The 7,737-nt window shown below is 35.1% G+C and overlaps 1 pseudogene; it reads left to right on the top strand.

Moving 5' to 3' along the window:
- The first annotated feature begins 1,456 nt into the window (after nucleotides 1–1,456).
- Nucleotides 1,457–6,300, top strand: LOC148946281 (uncharacterized; annotated as a pseudogene).
- Nucleotides 6,301–7,737: the final 1,437 nt, after the last annotated feature.

Raw genomic sequence — 7,737 nt, 5'->3', positions numbered from 1 at the left:
AATTAGGAAGGGCGCTCAAATTCAATTTATGTAATGATTTAACATAAATTTAAGTAAGAAAAAAAAGTAAAATTAAATTGTGATTTTACTATAAAAGATTGCATAGGATTTAAGATAATGGAAGTTTTGATATCAATTTGGTTTTTAGTATGATGGTTATGTATGACATTTGTCCATTGCCAAGAGTTCAAATAAAAATATGAAAAATATGAACAGAAATGTTAGAGCGCATTTTTGCGTCACTTGCCCAGTCACTGAAGAGGTCACTAGATATTCTTGTGGGATATCAGTCAGCTTAGTGGATGTTTTTGCGTTGCTGAGTCGTTGTGTGATGTCGCCAGTGAGCTTTTCAGTCACTGGGCTTCAAGAGCTTCAGTCACGGAAAAAGATGACAATCCGCGTAAAGTTAAGCAGTCATTGGCCCAGTGACTGGTTAACATAGTAAGAGCTATTAGCATAGTGGCGCAAAACTACGCTCTTAGCTTTTCTTGCTCTTTTCTTCTTTGAATTGTAGTCAACCCTCAACGAATAAAACATAAAAATTGCATTAGGACCCACTCAAGAATTGCAAACCACTTGACTGACTTATCGTCTATGAGCCTACAAATTATTGCAACAACACAAAATAGTTGAACTAAACAACAGAAAAGAATTGAAGGCTTCTCCACTACATTGAAGGCTTCTCCACCACTTACCCAAGATCACTGGGTGATCTTCGCTTATCAGTGATAAGAACAAGAATAAAAAATTTCTCACACACAGATAGAGACAAACACGTTTACGTTTTTCACCGCACAGAAAGATTCTTGCATCCAATGTTGCCTCGCACGGAGTTAAGATAAGAATCTTAACTGACAGAAAAAAGATATCGATACATAACTACATTGACAGTTTTCCTTTTGGCTTTTTGTCTGAAAAAATTCTTTTTTTGTAACATAGTGCTACTTAGCAAAAAAAGTGCCACTTTTGCTAAAAAGTGTCCTAATAGTGTCAGGTGTCCCGAAAAGTGCTATTAAAAAAAAGTGTCAAAAGTGACACTAAAGTGTCACCGGTGGCAACCCTGTTGGCAATGTTGTCACAAACAGCTGAGATAATTTGTCAGTCGAAATGCCGAGTTTGTTTCAGAGACAAAAGGTAAATAATACCTTTCGTCTTTAGTTTATACCTTTTCTATGTTGAATACCTACTATATCCAAGTCAAAAACATTTTTAATTTACTTATCACCGTATATATGAGATATTAAGAAACGCTATCCACATGAAAACAATAACAGTGTCGAAACCGAGAAAGTTGTTAATAAAAATGTCATTTCGACTATGAAAAGCTGGAAGGTGACGGTGTTCCTATCAAAGGCACTGAAATTTCATAAGGTAAACCTCCCAGTTCACTATCATAATTTTCGATCATAGTACATGACGTCATCCTGAAAGACAATTAGACCCCGGCGCCGCGCCGATGAGGGAAGACCGGTGGCGATGGGTCCAAAAACAGCGTGCCGCGCCGCCGGTAAGACGTAGGTGGGCGTGCCGCCGGCGCAATCAATGTTGACCGCAAACATTAATGTTTTCATCAGTCTTTCTCAAATCACAGCTTAAATTTACAACAGATTCGAGCCTATTCATGAGTTAAAAACTTCACAAGTAACTGGCTGGAAATTGGTCTTCTTCGTTATTCATCAAAAGAATTAGAAATCTGGTAGAAACGAAATGGCTGTGGCGTTTCAGAACCCTTGTATAATAGTTGAAGTATCTATTAGCTATGTATTCTTACGATAAATAATTATCAAAATTGGTAGTTTTTTTCATCAAGCGTTACTGCATGCAAAACTTCAAATACCGTATCACAAAATTCGTCAGTTATCTGGGTAAAAACTTTGAATATAAGTTTGAACTTTAAAGCTTAAATTTTTCATAATACCCTTTGCCAATATCTGCTTTGTCACCTTTAAAACAGTTGAAATGGGTGACTTTGATATTGATCGTTTTTTTGCTCTTTTAGATTCCTAAAAAGCCTTTCTTGCATTAAAAACAGGTTTTAACAACAATTTAAAAAAAATACATCAGTATAACTCACAAAAATCTTGTTAATTTTTAAATTATCATAGGGATTGGACATAGATGTTGTACGGAGTATTTTTGCTTGGCTTCTTCCTTCTTTAATTTACATGTGTTGATTCAAATTTCAAAACATTATCCAACTGTCGAAATATACCATACATAAAACATAAAACAATATTTACAATACACAAAAGAACATACAATTGCAAGCAGAAATATATGTAAAACACATCAACCTGTCTTACCAATTTTTTACACAATCATTTATAATCCTTTTGAATAGGATAACTTAAAATTTCACCTTAAAAAATAATCAAGCATCAGTTCCCAATGACGTAATGTGGATGACCCACCTCAGTAGGCTACTGGAAGAAAAATGGAAGTTAGTTTCCAATCAATGTGTCAGTCACAACCAATTAGCTTGGTCGAACTTAAATGAATTTATATAATGGACGATATCAGAAAATTGAACACTTTTCGAAGAGGATGCATAGCAATTCAACGTAATCTTGTATGATTCGAATATGTTTCTCAATTATAATTCAACTAAAATGAAAACATTATGACGTTAGAAACTTTAGCTAAGACAGTGAACGTTTAGAAATTTTCCTTAGGGGTATTCTCATTGAATATCCTTTCTTTTAAGATCGTGGCAACGCGTGACGGGTAATCTGGTATACTAATGAAAGTCCAAATACTAGTTGTATTTGTAAAAAAAAATTGTGTAATGTGTAAAAAAAAGGTATTTTTCAAAATAGTGTGGAGGGACAAAAAATCTAGGGGTCAACTGGTCGAAAAAAATTCCTTCAGTCAAACTTGGAAGTCTATTCTAACTGCGGGATGTGGCTATAATTGTCGTGAATAAAAATCAACTTATCCACTTTGTGTGGACTGAGGCTGCTTTCGATAAAAAAATTCAAGATATTATTATTTGAATATAATAATTCCCTACCCCCCCCCCTCTGGACACAACCATGATAGGATACTGTCTCTGTTTTAAATTAAAAATAAAAAAAAACTTTTTGGCATCCCTGCTTTCAGTAAAAAAAAAATCAAAGTACTATCACTTAAATATAATAACCCCCTATGCCCCCCTTTGGATACCATCTTGATAGGATACCGTCTCTGCTATAAATTAAAAAAAAAAACTTTTTGGCATCCCTGCTTTCAATAAAAAAATTCAAAATATTATCATTTAAATATAATACTTCCCTAACCCCCTCCTGGATACCATGCACCTTGATAGGGTACCTTCTCTGCTTTAAATTAAAGAAATAATTAATTTTTTGGCATCCCTTCTTTAAAAAATAAATAAATTTTACCTACTCTGAATTAAATATCATATCTCCCTATCGCCCCCCCTCTCTGGATACCACCTTGATAGAATACCGTCTCCACTTTATTTTTTTTAAAATAACTTTTTGGCAAGGTAACTCCCTATGTACCCCCCCCCCCCTATGGATACCATCATCTTGATAGGATACCGTCTCTGCTTTAAATAAAAAAAATAATTAACTTATTGGCATCCCTGCTTTCAAAAAAAAAATTCGAGGTATTATCAATTAAATATGATAGCTCCCCCCCCTCTGGATACCACCTTGATAGGATGCCGTCTCTGCTTTAAATTAGAAAAAATAATGTATTTAATAATTAACTAGGTCCCTATATGGTTCAAACAAACACGCGAAATAACATTAAACAGCTTAGTATTCCTTGAAAGAAAATTGAGGGTATGAGTAAAGGGGTACGAAGACAACAACAAAAAAGGCGAGATTATTCAGATATACCTCAAACTATTGGAAAACTGAGTCATAGATTCGCCGTGGCATTCAATAAGATCCAAAGAATCTAATTAAAAGGGAGCACACACAAAAGCCAAATTAGACCAGTAGCCTATGAGAAATTGCAAAATACCCAAGACAATGAACAAGTCCCAATGGGGGGCCCTGGGTCTATCAGAATATTTCAATGGTCTCCCAGGGAATTTGATAGTACTTTTTGGCATCCCTGCTTTCTATATACAAAATGAGGTATTATCATTTTAAAATGATAGCCCCCTATCCCCCCCTATAGGCAATAGTTTACAATTTTTTTATGAATCATGTTTTTGGGTTAACTTGCGTTTCATAAATATTTAATTCCCCAACCTTGTACATAGCTTAGTCTATAGCTAAATTTGTTCACAATAGAAGGTTTTTTTTTTGGGGGGGGGTAAAATATTTTAAGAAAGAAGATTTTGTTTTCTTTAATATATAAAGCACTCAACAAATGAGCATTCAAAATTAAGAAAATATTATCTTAAAAAAGCGAAATAAAACAAAATTAAAATTCTGCAAACTTACAATTCAGCTGTAGAAACGATCTTTCTGCTATCAATTTCAAAATCAAACTGTAGTGAATGTTGCGCTCTATAATTCTATTCAACTTGAAAATAAAATTCTTGACTAAGAATGATGTAAGGAATTGCAAGTGGGAAACTGGATTTAACATTATTTAAACTCATATCATAAAGACGATACTTTTTTTGTCAACATATGAAGAACTGTGTATATTGCAGTATTTGCAATGCAATTGAGTATTGCATCTGTCTGGTTTTTATGCAAAGTAAAACGAGACGAAAATCAACGAACCAGAGAGTAGTGAAGAATTATGGTATGCAAAGTAATATTAGGCAGGGAAAGTTACTGGTGATAAATCGCTAGGGGTGGCACCGTGATTTTCGCTGATTCGGGGAACCAAATTTTTTTCGGGGTGACGCATATATTTTCGGGGAAATACTAGAAAATTCGGAGATAGTGCAAGCCCTGCTTGATTTCTAATCAGGAAAATCGAAATACTAAACCACACGAGAAGGAAAAGCTCCGACTTTGCGGTTGACGCAATTAAAAATTACCGCAAAATTAATTTAAAGTCAACCGAACACCGCCGCCTTTGCCGAGGGTGGCGTTGCGACACTTTGGCGGCGTTCGATCGGGCCTCTTGTCGGCGGCGTTCGGTCGATCTGTTGGCGCGGCACCGGGGTCTAAAGACAATGACACTAAGTATGACGTCATGTCCAGTATATATCTGGGTGCACTTAAGCGAATCGCCATAGAGTGAATAAAAGCATTTGACAAAATGCTTACAGAAATTAGCTATGCAAATTGCTATTATCCTGATGATTGTTATTCAGGACATAATCAAGATGGATACCAGCACGACTCGTATTTCTATGAGTCTTTAGCGCCACTAAAGCCATTTGTTAAGACAGTGCGACGTGTGAATCCATTTGTTAAAGCTGTAACAGCTTTTAAAAGCAACGTGTTGTTATATTGCCGGTTAAGAAATTGTTGAGAAGTAATGGATATAGTAGCCAAGATGGGCGAACAAATGAAGTATTAACAAGATTAGTCGATGGAAAACCTGCATCTTTAGATGGAAACAGTACTGACCAGGATTGTAGCGAACAGAAAAACAACAAACTCGAACCAGCCACGACAGTAGCTATAAGTAAGGAGCAAACAGTAAGACAAACTGTCAAGGAATCGAAAAAAAATTCTAACGAGAATTCAACTGAGAAGGTGTCAACTGTATCTGTTGTAAAGGCCCTCAAAGAAGAAAAAGAAACTTATGAAGCTAAACTAGACGTTAATTGCCGAGAATCTAAAAATATTTCCAATAATCCATCAGTGGCAAAACAAGGGCACTGTTGCCCATGTGAAAAAAGCCAGAAAGATGACAGCTGTATTTGTTATATTGAACATCTGACTGCATCGGCTGATAGCAAGAAAGGACAATTGAAATCAGCAATGAAGAACACCAAAGTGAATTCAACTCAAAAACAAGAAAAAAAGTGCACTTTTATTTTTACGTTGAGGCACTTACTGATGCAAAAGTCCTTGTTACTCAGAAACTCAACTATATCTGCGGGACTCCTAAGGATGGGACTTCTTTAAGAAGCGGAGCACCATCACAAGCTTATGTGCCATCTCACTTAAGAAGGAAGACCAGAGACAACTCATTCGAAACAAAAGCTGAAGAAAATACAAAAAAAAATCGAAGATTGAGTTAAAACAATCGTCAGAGGAAAAAAGGGCCTCTTGTCGTCATTATGGCAGAGGCTACTGTCAGTATGGTGATAACTGTAAATACTATCACAACCCAGCACAGAAAATGGGATCACGTTCATATTACCACTTTAGAAGAAATGAGGGTCAGTGACAGATTTCAAATGAGAAAGGCACCTCAAATAGGTTTTCATAGGCTACGGGGAGGTGTAAGCAGAAGGAAGATTATCCCTGCAAACCTTCAGGTTCGAAAATACAAAATATGAGTAACATAGAGGGTTGCAGAAAAATTTTATTTGGACAATTGTTGTGTTATATATGAAACACATAAAAAATCTTGCTTTGTACGAAAATTAGAAAATAAATGTTTAATTTGCTAATTTTGGTGTTTTTTATTTTTTCTCCTTTGATTGCCAAGGTCAATTGGTAATTAAATAATAGACTATCGAAACACCCTAAAATTATAGGTTTTTCAGTAGCTTATAGTATGTTAAGAGGTCAGCTTTTAAATTAGCAACAGTCAGTCTGTCATGAGGTTAATTTATAACTGTTGAAAAACAAAAGGTGCTAATCTAATAAAACTGAGAAAAGAAAGTCTGAGGTAACGGCCAAAAGAATAAAATTAGCCGCAGATGGCATCGAATCAGGCTAATTTTGGACAGGTAAAAATGATGAATTTGATAAAATTGAGGCATGAAAAAAATCTACTGAATCAATTAAATTTGTTATTCCGTAAGACAAAAAAGAATAAGAAAAGGAACGCCACAGTAAGAATCATCAAAATACAGTACTTAAAATCGGTAGGTCGAGATGTCAAATTCAATTTTTTTTTTAACTTTTAGCTATTCGTGCAGGATTTAGGATTAGGATTTTATTCGCCAAACTAAATGTTAATTGCCAGGAATCTAAAAATACTTTGAAATTTGAATAATCTGTCAGAGAAAAGACAAAGGCAATACCTGTATGGTAGGTAGCAAGTATAAACTAAAACAGTACAAAGAAAAAGGGTAAAATATTTCGCTTCCTAAATAAAAGAGCGTAAACAACCATACCAGACAACAGAGCCTGACGCTTCTTAGGTTAAATCAGAGATTTGACGAATTCATGTTTTCTGAAAAACATATAGCTTCGTAACATCCTTTCAAACTTAAAGATTGAACTTAAAGGTATTAAATTATGGTTTCAATAAGTGAGAAATCTTGTGGGTAGTTGACTGTTTTTTTCAGTGGGTGATTTTTCGTTGTGCGTGTAGATAGCCAGCACTTCTCGAGACTGTTTCTTCATAGCAGAATGGGGGGGGAGAGGGTCACCCGTCAAAACTAAAAAAAACACAGGTGAATTATATGGAGGCTTCTCTAGTTAGGTGCTAAGTAATCTAGAGTTTGTTTTTTTACTTGATAATCTTTATTGTAATTTCTTAAAGAATTTTTAAATTACAGTACTTTAAACTGTGTTAATAAATTGCGGCCGAGCTATCATCTGCAAAGTTAGTCGCGTAGCAACAGCCTGTATCTGTAATTTCTCAAAAAGTTGGGCATAAAAAAACCTAAGGGACAGGACTGGCCAAACATATTCTAATCTACAAGCATTTTATCTTGAACTAGAGTGCGATTAGATAAAAAATAAGTCTTTT

Source organism: Artemia sp. Qi Xiang Cuo, chromosome 12 (genome assembly GCF_049724085.1).
Source record: "Artemia sp. Qi Xiang Cuo chromosome 12, ASM4972408v1, whole genome shotgun sequence".
Classification (NCBI taxonomy): domain Eukaryota; kingdom Metazoa; phylum Arthropoda; class Branchiopoda; order Anostraca; family Artemiidae; genus Artemia; species Artemia sp. Qi Xiang Cuo.
The sequence above is the reverse complement of the archived record's forward strand: the minus strand, read 5'-3'. Positions and strand labels throughout refer to the sequence as shown.